This window comes from Callorhinus ursinus, unplaced genomic scaffold, assembly GCF_003265705.2.
Source record: "Callorhinus ursinus isolate GAN/ISIS: 27379988/994484 unplaced genomic scaffold, GSC_fseal_2.0 scaffold15, whole genome shotgun sequence".
NCBI lineage: Eukaryota > Metazoa > Chordata > Mammalia > Carnivora > Otariidae > Callorhinus > Callorhinus ursinus.
This window is the reverse complement of record NW_027397077.1, coordinates 27,266,051-27,280,967: the sequence shown is the minus strand read 5'-3', so window position 1 is coordinate 27,280,967 and position 14,917 is coordinate 27,266,051. Positions and strand designations below refer to the sequence as shown.

Genomic DNA, 14,917 nt, shown 5'->3' with positions numbered 1-14,917 from the left:
GGTCCCAGGACGTGGAGTCATTTGCCCGAAGCCACAGGTAACGAGGGGCAGAGCCAGAACCTGCTGACTCGTAAGGCCCATGGGATGATATACGGCGCCTCTGCTCGCACTGAAAGCCGCGTGTGCAGCCTGCCCCTGCACCGCCATGCCCTGCCCCCCAACCTCTCACTCTGGTCTCTCCCCTTCAGAGACGCCTTGCACCTTTAGCCCCCCTTCCTTCTTGGCTCCCCTATCCACGTCGACTTCTTGCTCCCTCTCTGGGGCCCTGCTGCTCTCTGCTTGCAGTCCTTCCATGTTCTTCGTTCTCTAGAAATCGAACTTCCAAATGTTAGGTGGGTGAAGACCCCCTGAAATAAAGATGGCATCCCGCAGCACTCCAGCCTCCCTCATCTAACCTCATCAACACCACACTGCCAGGTGTGGGCAGAGACCTAAACCCTGGCAGGTGGGGCCTCACATGGGGCTGCTCTTTGCCTTGAGGCCGGCCTTTTGGTGAGAACCGGAAAAAGCTGCCTGCTCTGAGCAGCGGCAGCTCCTGGGTCCAGGGCTTGGTGAGTCGCTGCAGGGCTGTGTCAGTTAGACAGGGGAGCCCCTGGGGGAGGGTGCAGCCCGCGGGGTGAGGGGCAGGGGTGTAGACTGGCGTTTCTGTCTCCACTGGCCCAGGCAGAAAGGAGTCAGGGCGCTGGGGCGGGGTTAGGGGGCTGGGCCCTCAGGGCTGCCGGTCCCAGGACTCTGCTCCCCACACTGCTCTGCGGAGGGTAGTGTGCGGTGCGGCCCGGCCCTGAGCTGCGCGACCTGGGGCCCCACGGCGGCCTGTCCTGGGGCCTGCGACTGTCCCTCTCTCCCTCTGCAACTTGCTCCCCTCCCACCCTCCTCTCCTCCTTCCATTCTTTCTCCCTCCCCTCCTCTCAACTGCCCCCTTCTCTTCTTGCTTCTTCCCTGTAGGCCTGTTCCCCTCCCCCCTCCCCCCTTTCCCTTCGCTACTCCCTTCCCTCCCTCCCCTCCTCCTCTTGCTCCTCCTTTCTGGGTCTTTTTCTCTCTGTAGATCTTTCATCTCCTTCCCATCATCTTTTCCTTCAAGCCTCCCTTTTCCTCTCTCCCTTTTTCAGCCTGTAATTTTCCTTTTGTCTGTTTCTCCAACTCTCCTTTGATTTCTTTTCTTCCTCCCCTGGTGAATCTGCAGCCGTGAATTCAGTTTTGCAAAAGCTGCCCTGTGTCTCTGTATATTCTCCACAGTAACCTCAGCCTGACTCTGAGCCCCAGGCCCGAGGGCTGGTGGGACTGGCTGGACCATCTCAGCCCCATGGAGCCACCCCACCTCTTCGCTACAGGGTTTGCCTCCAGAATAGAACTTCCAGGCCCCTCTGGCCTTTCCCCACATTTCAGTCCTTTGCCCCCTCCCACGGCTGCTCCCTCTAAGGCAGGGGCTCTGGGTTCTGATGCAGGGGTGCCTCCTTAGCTATATCCTCCATCTATTATCACCTGCTCCACCCCAGCTGCCTCCCTGGTGGTGCCCTGAGCATCTTCAGACTCCGGCCCCTACCTAGGAAATCATTCCTCTTTATTGCCCCTGGAAACCCAGCCTAATCTAGATTTCAGGCAGCAGCGAGGGGCGAGGCTGTCTCTGAGCCCTGCGTAACCCCAGAGGGCCTGGCTACCTCCTGGGGCCTGCTGTGAACAAGGCACAGACAGCTCTCTGTCCTGATTCTTTCCCAGCAGCAAAGACAAAACAAACACAGGAACAGTGGTCCGAGTTAAACACCCGCCCCTACCTTCCTTCTGGGCATACTCTGGACCTGTGTGGAGCAAGACCCCGGGTCCTGGGTGGGGGGTGGCACAGGGGGAGGGGGCTGCAGCAGGACCCCTTGGGAGAGAACCCAGCCAACCGGGCCACTGACAGGGCCAACCGGGCTCCTGTCAGGTCGACCACTCAGTCTTCTAGGCTCTCAGACAGTCTCCATCAGGAGAATCTTAGTGTTTATTTATTTATTTATTTTTTAAAGATTTTATTTATTTATTTGAGAGAGAGAGAATGAGATAGAGAGAGCACGAGAGGGAAGAGGGTCAGAGGGAGAAGCAGACTCCCCGCTGAGCAGGGAGCCCGATGCGGGACTCGATCCCGGGACTCCAGGATCATGACCTGAGCTGAAGGCAGTCGCTTAACCAACTGAGCCACCCAGGCGCCCGAATCTTAGGGTTTAAAGACCCCTTAAGCTTCTGGGAAAGATTGCCAGGGCCTCCGGGGGAGTGGTTGGGTGCTGGGTTTCCTTTGCCCCAGGCAAACCCCTGCACCGGGCTCCTGACACCCAGTCTCTGCCCTGTCTTGCAGTTCCCTGGTAAGGTGTTGGTGGACAACATCTGTTCATCTAGGACTGGTGAGTAACTGAGTGGATACTGGCAGAGGCAGGAGGAGCTCTGGAGACTGGGGAGGGGAGGGGGCCCAGGGACACTTCAGAAATTCTGGTTTGGCTGAGGAATTGGAATCTGAAAGGAATGTTGGGGAAGACTTTGGGAGACGCAAAGAAGATTTTTGGGGGCGAGGTGGTGGTAGGAGAAAGGCTTCTGGCATCCAAATTGCCACAACCTGTGGGGCCTTGCTTAGATAACAGGAATCTTAATAATGACTCCACCTGCCAGCTCTTTGGGGGTGGGAGAGGACATCTAGGACCTGAGGGTCCCACCCTGTAGGGGAGATTTCAGGAAGCCACCCTTGGAGGGCCTCCCCAACCACCCCCTTTCCCCCCAACCCCCAGCAGCAGCTCTGTGGAGGCCTTTCTTTATTTGGATTCGCACTTGGCAGTGAGGACACCTTTTGAGGGGCCCGCAGGGTGGAAGTCGGCAGTAGAAGCCCTTAATTCCCAGACCTGAGGGGGCTTTGTGAAGACAGCGCGCCTCTCCCGCTGAGCGCAAACCCACCAATTCCCTGACTTCCAGGCTCCGAGGGGGAGGGCCGGGCCCAGTGTGAAATGCTCTTAGAGGAATCCTGCTGGGGTGACAAGAATCAGGAGAAAAAGGCAGATGGCTCCCCACTGCCTCGGGATAACATCCAAATGGCCTGCTGCTGGATTAACAAAGGCCATCCTCTTTCTGCCTCCGGGCTGGCTTGTGCCCTTGCCACACACAGCCCATTCCAGCCAGTGCTGCCTCTAGAGCAGGTCTCCTGGCACCCCAAGCTGCCCCTCTACAGAGAACACCCTTGCCTCCTTATTTACCCCTTGGCTAACTCCTCTGCATCCTTCAGGACTTAGACGCCCCTCCCTTCAGGAAGCCCTCCTGGAATGCCTCAGGGGAGAGGCAGTAGAAGCTAATTAGAGTTCAGGCACACTTGGGGAGGACTCCCACTCACCAGCTGTTATCAGTTGCCTAGGGCTGCAGTAACAAAGTACCACAAACTTGGTGTCTCAAACAGATGAAATTTATTGTCGCCTAGTTCTGGAAGCTAGACATCTGAAATCAAGGTGTCAGCAGAGTTGACTCTGTCTGAAGGCCATGAGGGAGAATCTGTTCCAGGCTTTTCTCCTAGACTGTGGTAGCCTCGGGCATTTCTTGGCTTGGAGATGGCATACTCCACATGGTCTTTTCTCTGTGTGATCTGTGTCCAAATTTCCTTTTATTAAAAAAATAAGACTTGTCATATTGCATAAGTGCCCACCCTAATGACCTCATCTTAACCTGATTACCTCTATGAAAACCCTCTCTCCAAATGAGGTCACATTTTGAAGTATGGGGCTGATGGGGTGGGGTGGGGGGTGGGGAAGGTTACATTTCAACTTCTCTTTTTGGGGAGATACACTTCAGCCCATAATATTTGTGACCTGGAGTGTGTTGCTGAATTTCTCTGAGCCCTGATGTCCTCATATATTAAATGAAGGTTGTGGGGGCGCCTGGGTGGCTCAGTCGGTTAAGTGTCTACCTTCAGTGCAGGTCATGATCCCAGGGTCCTGGCATCGAGCCTCATGTCAGGCTCTCGGCTCAGCGGGGAGTCTGCTTCTCCCTCCCTCTCCCTCTCTCTCTCAAATGTATAAATAAAATCTTAAAAAAAAAATGGATTGTGAAAGGGAGAATTGCCCCAAGACACTGGGGACTTTGGTTCAGGCTTAGTTCCGCTGACCAGCACTGTGACCTCAGGTGAGTCCCCTAACCTCTCTGAATCTGTTTTCTGCTGCTGCAAAGCACCCCTAAGCTTAGTGGCTTAAAACAACAACCATCATCTATTTTGCTCACAGATCTGCGATCTGGACAGGGCTCAGTGGGGAGAGCTTTCCTCAGCTCCATGTGACAAAAGCTGAGGCAGCTTGGCCGGGGCTGGCAGGTGTGCATCCAAGATGATTCAGTCACGTGGCCAGCAAGTGCGTGCTTCCTGGTGGCTGGGAGCTCAGCCAGGGCTGCTGACTGAAAGCTTTGGTTCTTCTCCCTGGGAGTCTGTCCACGGGGCTGACTGGGCTTCCTCACAGCATGGTGGCTGGGTTCAAAGAGTGAGTGTCCTCAAAGAGCTGGGACAGGTGTATTGTCTTCTGACCCAGCCTTGGAAGTCCTATAGTGTCACTTCCACAGAAACCAGAGCCTGCCCAGATTCGAGAAGAGAGAACATGGACACTACTTATTTTTTTTTTTTTAGATTTTATTTTTAAGTAATCTTTATACCCAACGTGGGGCTCGAAGTTACAACCCTGAGATCAAGAGTTGCGTGCTTTACCGACGGAGCCTGCCAGGTGCCCCTAGTCTCTACTTCTTGATGGGAGAAGGGTCAAAGTCCCATTGTAAGCAGTGTATGCAAACTAGAGATACTGCTGTGGTCACGTATGGAAAGTACGGCTGGCCACCCTTCGTCATGCCCTGCCCCTCCAGGGGTTCTACGTAGGCTGACACTGAGCTGAGGCCCTTGTACATAGTATCTCACTCAATCCTTACCACAGCCCCATACTGCTGATTAGTATCTCATTTCACAGATGATGACATCGAGGTCCAGAGAGGAGACTTGCCCAAGGCCACCTACCTAGACAGTGGCGGAGTCAGACTCTTCTTGCCTCCGGGGCCTTCGACAGCTCAGGGGGACATCACCAGTCTCTGCTGTCCCAAAGCTCCTGCCCACCTCCCTCCGCTTCCCCACACTGGGTGGGCCCCTGACTTGGGGGCTTGCCTGTGTTCTTGGCCTTGTGAATTCTACCTCTTAGGCCTCAGTCTTTTCTCATGGAAGAGGGGCTGGCTGGTGGGGGAGCGAGGTGGGTATAAACCTCCGAATCAGCTAGAAGCATGGGACCTGGTGGCTCTAAGAGGGTCTTGTGGACTGGGAACACTGTTTTCCATGGGAAAGGCATCTGGGCTTCAGCCCACTGCTTCCCAGACACTTCTGGGAACACAGCTGGAAATGGCCTCCCACCAACACGTTCACCTGTTTCTTTAGATACAGCGACTGGGGCCAGGTCTGGATTCTGGTAGTCCTAAGGCATCCGTTCATTATCACAGTACAAAGAACTACCCTCACCACCACCCCATTTTAGACACGAGGAGTCTGGGCCTCAGAGAAGGGCACTGACTTGCCTGAGGGCACAGAGCTGGTAAAGGGAGAAGGAGAGAACAGACTCTGGGCCTGAGTCCCTTTGGCCTGAGCTCCCCCACTTGTAGCTGACTCCATAGTTGTTGGGTGAATATTAGGGCTGCGTGGCTGGTGGGGGGAAGCCCGGGGCACAGTGGGGAGGGTGGGCTGTTGTGTAGTGTGGCAGTTAGGTCAAGGTCCAGCAGACTCAAGATTTCCACAGATCTTGCCGGGATCCTGGCTTTGTTGCTTCCTTGTCATGTCACCTTGGAAAAACACTTGGCCTCTCTGACGGTTCAATTCTGTCTGAAAAAGGAGGCTAAAAATAGCCACTTTACCGGGTCATTATGGGTATGGTGGAAGAGATGCCTGTGGAGGGTCTCTGCTCGGGGCCTGGCACAGGGGACACTCTCGGTAAAGGTTTCTGGGTTTATTTGTATCCATTGCCTCCCAGACACCTGAGGTGGGGCTAGCATCAGAGGCTGGGCCCATGGCGGTGCTGCATGAATGTTATCTAACTGGATGACAATTCCTGTTTTCTAGTAAAGGAAATAACTTTTATGCTCATAAAATGGCAGACATTCTGTAGCATGAATGAATGAATGAACAAATGAATGAATGTTTTCTGTGGTGAGGCGGGCTCCCTCAGAGGCAGACTCTGAGGTCAAGGTTTGAGGGGAGCCCCAGAAACACTGGCAGAGGTGTAGGGAAGTGAGATGGGGAAGGGAAAGCAACTAAGAGAGGACACAGTAATGAGGAGGTTGTTGCCACGGGCAACTGGCCTCAGCGCCGGCGGGTCCCCAGGGAGACAGTGGGGAACACACCTTAGAATCGTCCCACTTGAGGTGCGAGGCAGCAGGCATTTGAACCCTGCCTCCCCGCTGTCATTGCTTGAGGCGGCTCCTGGGGGGGCATGAACTGCATAGTCTCTGCGTGGCCAGGCTCACTTCTGAGACCAGGGGTTCCCACCCTGGTCTGAGACAGAGGGTCTCAGGTGCTTGCCTGAGAAGCCTTTGGATGCCAGCAGAGGTGAGGGCCCAAGGGACGTAGGTGAGGCAGCAGCTCACTCAACTGACTCAGTTTGGGGCCCCTGATCCTGGACGTCCTTCAAAGGCAAATATGATTCTCTGTACCGTCCGGTCCCCCTGTGGTCATCCTGTCCACCACTCTGAAGGCTACATCCTTTCCCAAAGAAAGATGGGTCTGTCTTGAGCAACCCTTCCACCCCGGGGACCTTCTCCAGCTTTTTCTCCTCAGTGCCTCTATAGAAGGACATCCGATCTGAGGCTCTGAACCACTGGGGCTGGCTGGGAAATTGGTGCGCTGGTGTGGGAGGAGCTGGTTTGCCTGAGGATGTTTGAAACATGCTTTGGCTAAAGGAGCAAGGAGGAGGTTCCCTGCATGGGTGTCTGGAGGTTGGGCACGAGGCCACTGGCCTGTTGTCTGCCTATCCTGCCTTTCTGCGTGACCCCACATCAGGCTCAGAGTCCTTTGGGTGAAGGGGCAGCAGTGGGAACCTGAGGTCACCCTTCTGCGTGAGATGAGGGGACATGCTGCCTGCTCAGGGCAGGACGGGGGGCTGACATTCACCCTGGACTTGCAGTCAGGCTTGGGTTCTAATCCTGCCTGCCTTGCTCTCTGGCTGTGACCTTGGACACGTTACTTTCTTTTCCAAGCTGATCCTTCTGCATCTGTAAATGGGGCAGTTCCTCATACCTCCCTCATAGATGAGGGAATAGGCTCAGAGAGGAGAAGCGGATTCCTGCGAACACACAGCCAGTAAGTGGCCCAGCTGCGATTGGAACACATGCACGTCTGGGTGACTCTGGCATTTGGGTCTTCACCATGAACACAATAAAAAGAAAGTCCTCCTTTATCCTGAATGGGAGGAAGAAAACTAAACTGAGAAACTCATCTAGTGTGCAGATCAGAGGGGCATGTGAAGAAGGCAGGAGAATTCTCTAGTGGGACAGGTGGTGTAACTTGCTAGACCCTGTGCAAAATGGAAATACAGGGCCCCTTGTTTAAGAATGATGGAGAATTTCGAGACGGTAACAGCGCTTACTAAACTGACGGCGGGACCCTTCTAAGCGTGTGCCCTGTATGACTGCTTGGCTGGCGCGCCTGTGAAATTGGCCCTGTTTCCCTGGTTCCAGCAGCTAATGGGTACAGGTAGGATTCCCTCTGGCAGGATGGGTAAGGAGCAAGCTCCAGCATCCGGTGACCTGGGTTCCAGTCTGGGAGTCCTGGCTTCCTAGCCAATGACCTCGAGCAACTTCCTTAAGCCCTCTGAGCCTTGGTTTGCTCCTCCACAGAATGGGATGGGGTTCTTCTTTTCTAGGAGCGTTGTCAGGCAGAAATAAAGCCATGCAGATAAAATGTGGGGCACGGTGCCTGGCCCATCTTGCAAACCAGCCATCCCAGGAATGAGGGTGAGTCCCTTCTCCCAGCCACCTCCCCAGGGCCCAGACCCCGGGGAAATGCCAGGTCCCTGCCGCCATCACCTGTGCACTGCTCAGCCTGGGCTGGAATCTTGGAGGCTGCAGACTCCCTGCTCTGGCAGCCCCTCCTCCCCTCCCCATCCCCCAGGCTTTTAATGAGTTTAGTATTTTCATCCGATCATTCTTCCTACAACACAGGGCTGGGGGAAGCTAAAAATAGCTCCCTGAGTCACATGATGGCTCCAAATGCGGAGGCTCCCAGCAAAGGTACAAGTGCGACTCCTTGTTTCCTAGGAAATGAGAGTCATTGTGATGCCTGATGCTAGGCCACTGCCAACGCAGCCCAGGCAGCTCGCAAAGGCACATTGTTTCCTGTGACACCCCTGTGTGCGACAGGCAGAGGCTGGGGCATGGCGGGTGGGAGGCAGAGCCCCCAGGACTGGCTGAATCCTGGCCGGGTGCCCTCAGGTCGGAGCCAGAAGCTGTCCCTGGCCTTCAGGAGTAGGCGGTCCCCAAGGCAAGTGCTTCCTCACACCTGCCCCCCCCCCCCCCCCCCTCCTGTTCCCTAGGAAGCTGGCAGGGAATAGTTGTGCCAGCAGGAGAGCTGGGTTTTCTCTGGTACCTACATTCCCTGCCCCTCATTCCCCTTGTCAACAACCTGCAACTAAAGGTATTTTATTGTTTGGGGAGCGCCTAGCTGGTTCAGTCTGAAGAGTATGTCATAAGGTCAAGCCCCACATTGGGTGTAGAGAGGACTAAAAAAAAAATAAACTTTAAAAAAAGGGTAGTTTATTGTTTGGTAATGAAAACAAATCTGTTGATGCCTCTTCCCCAGGGAAGGCTTGCCAGGATCCTCCCTACCCCCCTACCAGTACCGGATAACCCCTCGCCCCCTAGATCAGGCTCAAGTGCATCACAGGCACCTGGACGGCCTGCGAACACACTGGACATGGGGTCTCAACCCCAAGTGTCTCATCCCATAGGTCTGGAGTCTGACCCCCAAATTTGCATTTCTAGTTCCCATATGATGTTGATGCTGTGTTCCAGGGAACGAACTTTGAGAATCCTGTCCTAAATGCTACGGTCCAGATGTTCCCCAGCCCCTCCTCCCCTTCCTTCTCCTCTCTCACCACTTCTTCTTTTTTTTTTTTTTTTTTAAGATTTGATTTTTTTATTTGCCAGAGAGAGACACAGCGAGAGAGGGAACACAAGCAGGGGGAGGGGGAGAGGGTGGGGCTCGATCCCAGGACCCTGGGATCATGATCTGAGCCGAAGGCAGATGCTTAGCGACTGAGTCCCCCAGGCGCCCCCTTCTCACACCACTTCTTGTAGCACCCCTAAATCACATGTAGTCCCCGGTGCCCCTGCCCTGCACTCAGCAACACTTTCTGGCCTCTGGACCTCGGCTTTCGGTCCTGCTTCCTGGAGCGCCCTCCCTCCAGCCCTTCTCAGTGGCTGACTGCCATGAGGGCTTCAAGTACTGAGAGCAACCACTTACTGATCAGCAACCATATATGCCTCCTTCCTCACGATTCTACATGGTAAGCACTATGATCTTCATTCCACTTTGCTGTTCTTACCTCCATTCTCCGGTGAGGAAAGTGACATTCAGATGGCCAGTCCCAAGAGCCACAGAGCTGGGATCCAAGGTGGCCTGAGTTTCAAGCCCACAAGCGAGTCACAGCTCCCTCAGGAAGCCTTCTCTATATCTTCCAGACTCCATCCTGTACACCTCCTTGGAGACTCCATACCTGTGTGTGTTTGTACCGCGACTGCTGATGGGTCTGTCTGCTGGCTTGGGCTGTTTGTTGCTGAAAGACGTGGCCTTTGTCCTAATCATCACCGGATCCCAAACGATCAGAACAGCCTCTGGCATTAGTAAGTGCTCAATAAAGGCTCGCTGGTTTGCTGACTGAATAGTGGTTGCTAAAGTGTTTGTGGAGTAAGTGCATAAATGGTGGCTGCCTCATCACTATTAAGTGAGTATGTAAACAGTAGGTGGTCATTGCTGAATAAATAAATGAGATACTAAGTTCTCTACATGTTGCTTGAATGAATGAATGAATGATTGAATGAATAGTAGTAGCTGCTAATAAATGTTTGCTGGAGAAATTAATGAGTACATAAATGGTGAGTAGGTGCTCACTAAGTGTCTGGATGAGGAGATGCGTTGGGTTGGAGGCAGTTGGATGGTGGCCTGGGTGAATAGGTTGGTTGGTATATAGATGGATGCACAGGTGAATAAATGTAAGGAAGGTGGGTAGATGAATAGGTTACTGTAAGGATGGATGAACAGATGAAAAAATGGGTGGGTGGGTTGGTGGGAAGATGGATAGGTAAGCAACTTGGTGATTTCGTGGGTGGGAGGCAACCACTTATTGATCAGTAACCATCAGTAACAAACACACACAGGTACATAGTACCCAAAACCAGATTTAGGTATTGTTAGCATGGGACAGTCTCTGTGTAATGCCACTTCTGCCAGATAGATGACAGAGAGTGAGTGCTTCATGGAACCCCAGGGCACATGAAGCCTGTAGTGAGCAGGGCAGCCCCAGGGTCCTCTGGGCCATGACTTGGAAAGCCAGATGGGTGGTGCGTCATGAGTGTTGTGAGGGGGCTGTGGAACTGTTTTAAATGTCGGGATGTCACCCAGCTGTGAGATGGGGGCTTGAAGTTTGGCATGTTCCTGAAGCACTCGTTTTAATGACTAATTATTTTCCCTCTTCTGACATGGCTCCTTGGGAGGGGAGCAGGGAACTTGGCTGGAAGCCGCAGACCTCTGCTCCACAATTGAATTCACTAACAAGCCAGAATGAATTAACCCCTACCTGCCAGGTGGGGAGCTGAACCCAGATGGCCCAAGTCCCAGTCCCAGCCAGGTGCTGCTCACCTGGGAGCCCCTTCTGGGCTGGCTGACACCTGCAAAGAATCCAGAGCATCTAAGCCAAAACCCTGGTGGATGTCTAAAGATCTGGAAAAAGCCAGGTTGTTGGCTTGAAAGTTATTTGAGTTCGATCTAAAGGAAATGATCAATCATTTGTTTAAAAAAAAACAGTACTTACTGGGGCGCCTGCGTGGCTCAGTTGGTTAAGCATCCAACTCTTGGTTTCAGCTCAAGGCGTGGTCTCAGGGTCCTGAGATTGAGCCCTGCATCAGGCTCCACGCTCAGCATGGAGTCTACTTGGGATTCTCTCTCCCTCTGCCCCTCCTGCCTACGCTCTCTCTCTCTCAAAACAAATAAATCCAAAAAAAAAAAAAAAAAACCCACTATATTTACTATGTATGGGACATTGTATAAATGCTTTACCTGAATAATTTCATACTTTGAGGCAGACTGCTATTATAATCTTCCCCATTTTACAGATGGGGAAATAGAGGGACAGAGGTTATTATAGTGGCTTTAAAATGTGCCTGCAAATTCTTTGCTCCCTCCAAGAGATGGAGTCTAATCCCCTTCCCCTTGACTATAGATAGGCTGGGTTAGCACCTCAATTCTGGGGAACGGAATAGAATAGAGATGACCGTGTGACTTCTGAGACCAGATCACGATGCTGGAGCTGCTTCCTCCGGGTTCTGCCTCTTTTGAGACATGTACCTTTGGAGCCCTGCACCTCCATTAAAGAAGTTGGGGTGCCTCAAAGCCACCATACTGGAGAGGCTTCAGAGGGCCCCCAATAGCTCCAGCCATTCTCATCTTGGGAGCATGAGCATCCCCAGTCCTGGCACCCGACACAGGAGTCGGGAAGCCTTGGAGCTGACCTCAGCCCTGGCCCCTGCCTGACTGTAGCCACACCAAGGACTCGGGAGGAAGGGAGGACTGGCCAGCCAAGCCCAGCCAGCCCCCAGAGCACGCTCGGTAATGCAATGACTGCTGTGAGGTTTGGGGTGGTTTGTTAGGCAGCCATAACGGGAGCGATGGTGAAATCAAGTCCCCGACATGCTGTCGCTAGAGAGTGGCAGAACCGGGATGGGAGCCAGATAGGCTGGCTGGGGAAGCCGCAAGCTTCAGCGGTGAGGTGCTCCAGCCCTGCTTTTCTCGTCTTCCCTGTATCGTCTCCCCGGTGCATGGACCAGCGGGGCACGAGTCCCAACCGTGTAGGTTTGCAGGAGGATTCAGCTGTGCAGTTCTAGTAAAGCACTGGGCTCGGTGGTTAGAACATAATAAATCCGCCATCGTAATTAATGGCAACACTGTCCTTGTAGATATGTAGTGGTAGACCTTGCCAGTGCCTTCAAATGGTGCTTGCGTCCACATCCCAACTCTAACACGTCTGCAGATGTCTTTGGTGCTACTGTCTTTGGGTCCAGAAAGCCACGGCTCCTCTCTCCTTCCCTCCATTCTACTTACCCGTGCCAGCCCAGCGTCTCCTGCCTGCCTCACTGAGCAGCCTGCGACCGATCTCCCTGTGTCAGTCCTGGCCCCTTCGGCTTCTGCTCAACACCACAGCCAGAAAGATCCTGATAAAACTTGTTCCATTACTTCTCGCCTCTGCCTTGGACCTTCTGAGAACAGCCCATTTCTCTCAGCATAGAAAACAAAGTCCTTTCAGTGGCCTGCCAGGTTCTACACAATTTCCCCATCAAACACCTCCTTGATCTGTCTTCTGAGACACCCACCTCGCCCGATTTCCTCACTCCAGCCACGCGAGCTCTTGGCGGTTTCTAGACCAAGCCACACTGGCCCATTTTGCCTTGAGGTTTTGCAGATGCTTTTCCCTCTGCCTGAATTGCTTTGCCTGCTGATATCCACACGGCTCGCTTCTTCACCTCTTTCAGGTCATGGCTGAAATGTTGCCTTCTTCCCGAGGCCTCTCCTCACCACCTATTTAAAATGACAACCCCCGTCACGACCCTCCTTCCCCTTCTAGTTCTTCTCCATGGCACCTACTACCATCTCACACATGAGTATCTTTTCTCTCTCTCTCTCTTTTTAAACTATTTCGTCCCCACTAGAATGTAGGCACATGAGGACAGAGATTTTTATCTATTTTTGTCACTGCCGCTGGGATAGTGCCTGGCACATAGGAGGTGCTCAATGCTTACTTTCCCAATGAATGAATGGCTGTCGGCTGTTACCAGGGAGGCCCAGGAGGAAGCTACCGCGCTACTCTAGGTAAGGTCAGACTGTGCAGCAGAGGTTGAGGGGCACTGTACTGAAGAGAGGGCTGGGCTGTGGAGTCTGCTGGTGGCCCCTGGTGTTCTGGCCCGTGCAGGGAGCTCCCGTCCCTGGAGCCACGGTGGCAGGCACACCTGTGGAGAAAGGGGAGATGACGTTTGGGTGCAGGGTAAGGTAGAGGTGCTGCTGGGCAGCCAAGTGAGGTCTAGGTTAGTGGTGGAAATGAGGACGGGAGGAGTGGCAGTAAGTCCAGCGTGAGAGGACCCAGGGAGCCCCCAGGGGGAAGTGAGAGGAGGACCCTTGGGCAGTGGACAGTGGGAGCAGAGTCCCTTACGCTAATGCCTGTGGGGGTCAGGCGGCAGCACCAGGGAGTAGCGGGGCCTGAGACAAGTGCAAGTGCCCATAGCACTGCTGGAAGAAGATGCGGCCTCTCTAGGCTCCCACCGGCTTACTGCCATGCGGGAAGATGGGCCTGGACTTGTAAGAGCTTCTGGTTTGTTGAAGGAAGCCAGAAATCTGGGGTTTTATGTGAAATTTCTTGTTTTTTTGAGGCCCTTTTTGAATTCAAGCTTTGCCCAAGGGTTATATGGACCAAATAATCCACATCTATGAGCCAGATTCAGTCCTTGGTAATCCGTTGACAGCCTCGGGGTAAGATAGTGAGGGAAAGGGCTGGGGGCAGAACCTCTGGGGAGAACGGAATCACAAAGGGGTACTCTCCCGCCAAAGGCACAGAAGGTAGGAGTTCTAAGCAGGCAGTGTGTTGGAGTGCTGAATGTCATCGAGAAGACCCTGGGTGTGAGACTGGAAACTTGATCTTCAGGGGATCACATAAGAGTTTTAACAGAGCAGGATTGTGTAATGACACAGGCAGAAGCCAGACTTCTCTGGGTGTGGCGCCGTCCCTCCTGGTCCCAAAGGTGTCCACTTTCCTTCTGTGCAATCCTGAAGGGGAGACAGGTGGAAATTTCTTTGTTTCAGACCCGGACTGCCCCCGCAGAGCATGGGGACTGAACAAAGGAGGCCAGCACCCCCAGCCCCCCGGGAGGGAGACCGCACTGCAGACATCTGGCCCGGGCCTCCTGGGGTACGCTGAATCTGAGACATTTTGAAATTGCTGATGATGTCCAGAACAGAAGAACAAGGTTCACTGCTCCCACCCCCACACCTCCCGTACCAGATGCACAGCCTGGGGGGCCCACCTCAGTCCCTGCACCTGCACATGGCCGGGAACGCCTGGAGCAGGCCTGCCCAGCAGAACGTCCCTCGTCACTGCGGGCACGCTCCATCTGGGCCGCTCGAGATGGTCTCCCCAGTCCCACGTGGCTACCGCACACGTGATGTGTGTGTAGTGCACCGGAGCAGCTGGATCCTTTATTTAATTTAAAGTCATTTAAATTTAAGTAGCCTTATGGGGCTAGCGGCTGCCTCACAGGACAGCACCGGTCTAGAGGTTTGGAGGAAACCGTCATGATGGCAAAGACCATCCTCTACTCCTCCCTGCCTCCTTTGCCCTCCCTCTCCCCAAGGAGGGCATGCCAACAGGGAACTCGGCTTCTTGGTGGGCAGGCGCCCTCCCGTGGGTGTGGCTTCCTCCTCTCAAGGGCTGGGTTGCTGAGGGAGGCCGGGCCTACCTCCCCGAGCCTGTGTGCCGACCTTGGCTCTTCTCCACTCCTCGTGGGCATCTCTGACACTCTGGTCTTATCAGGCCCAGCGGACAGCCAGACATGAGGCCAGGGCTCAGTGGGCTGGAGGAGCCCACGTGGGTCGTGGGCCCACAGCTCAGTTACTGCCCAAGGCCTCTGGCTGCCTGGGCATGAA

General features: G+C 54.0%; 1 long non-coding RNA gene across 1 annotated transcript; it reads left to right on the top strand.

The window, feature by feature from the left end:
• Window positions 1–8,359: 8,359 nt before the first annotated feature.
• Window positions 8,360–14,477, top strand: LOC141374249 (uncharacterized). The gene is made up of 3 exons (XR_012380993.1): window positions 8,360–8,494; window positions 9,694–9,855; window positions 14,078–14,477. It is a non-coding gene; the product is annotated as an uncharacterized lncRNA (long non-coding RNA).
• The last annotated feature ends 440 nt before the right edge of the window (window positions 14,478–14,917 follow it).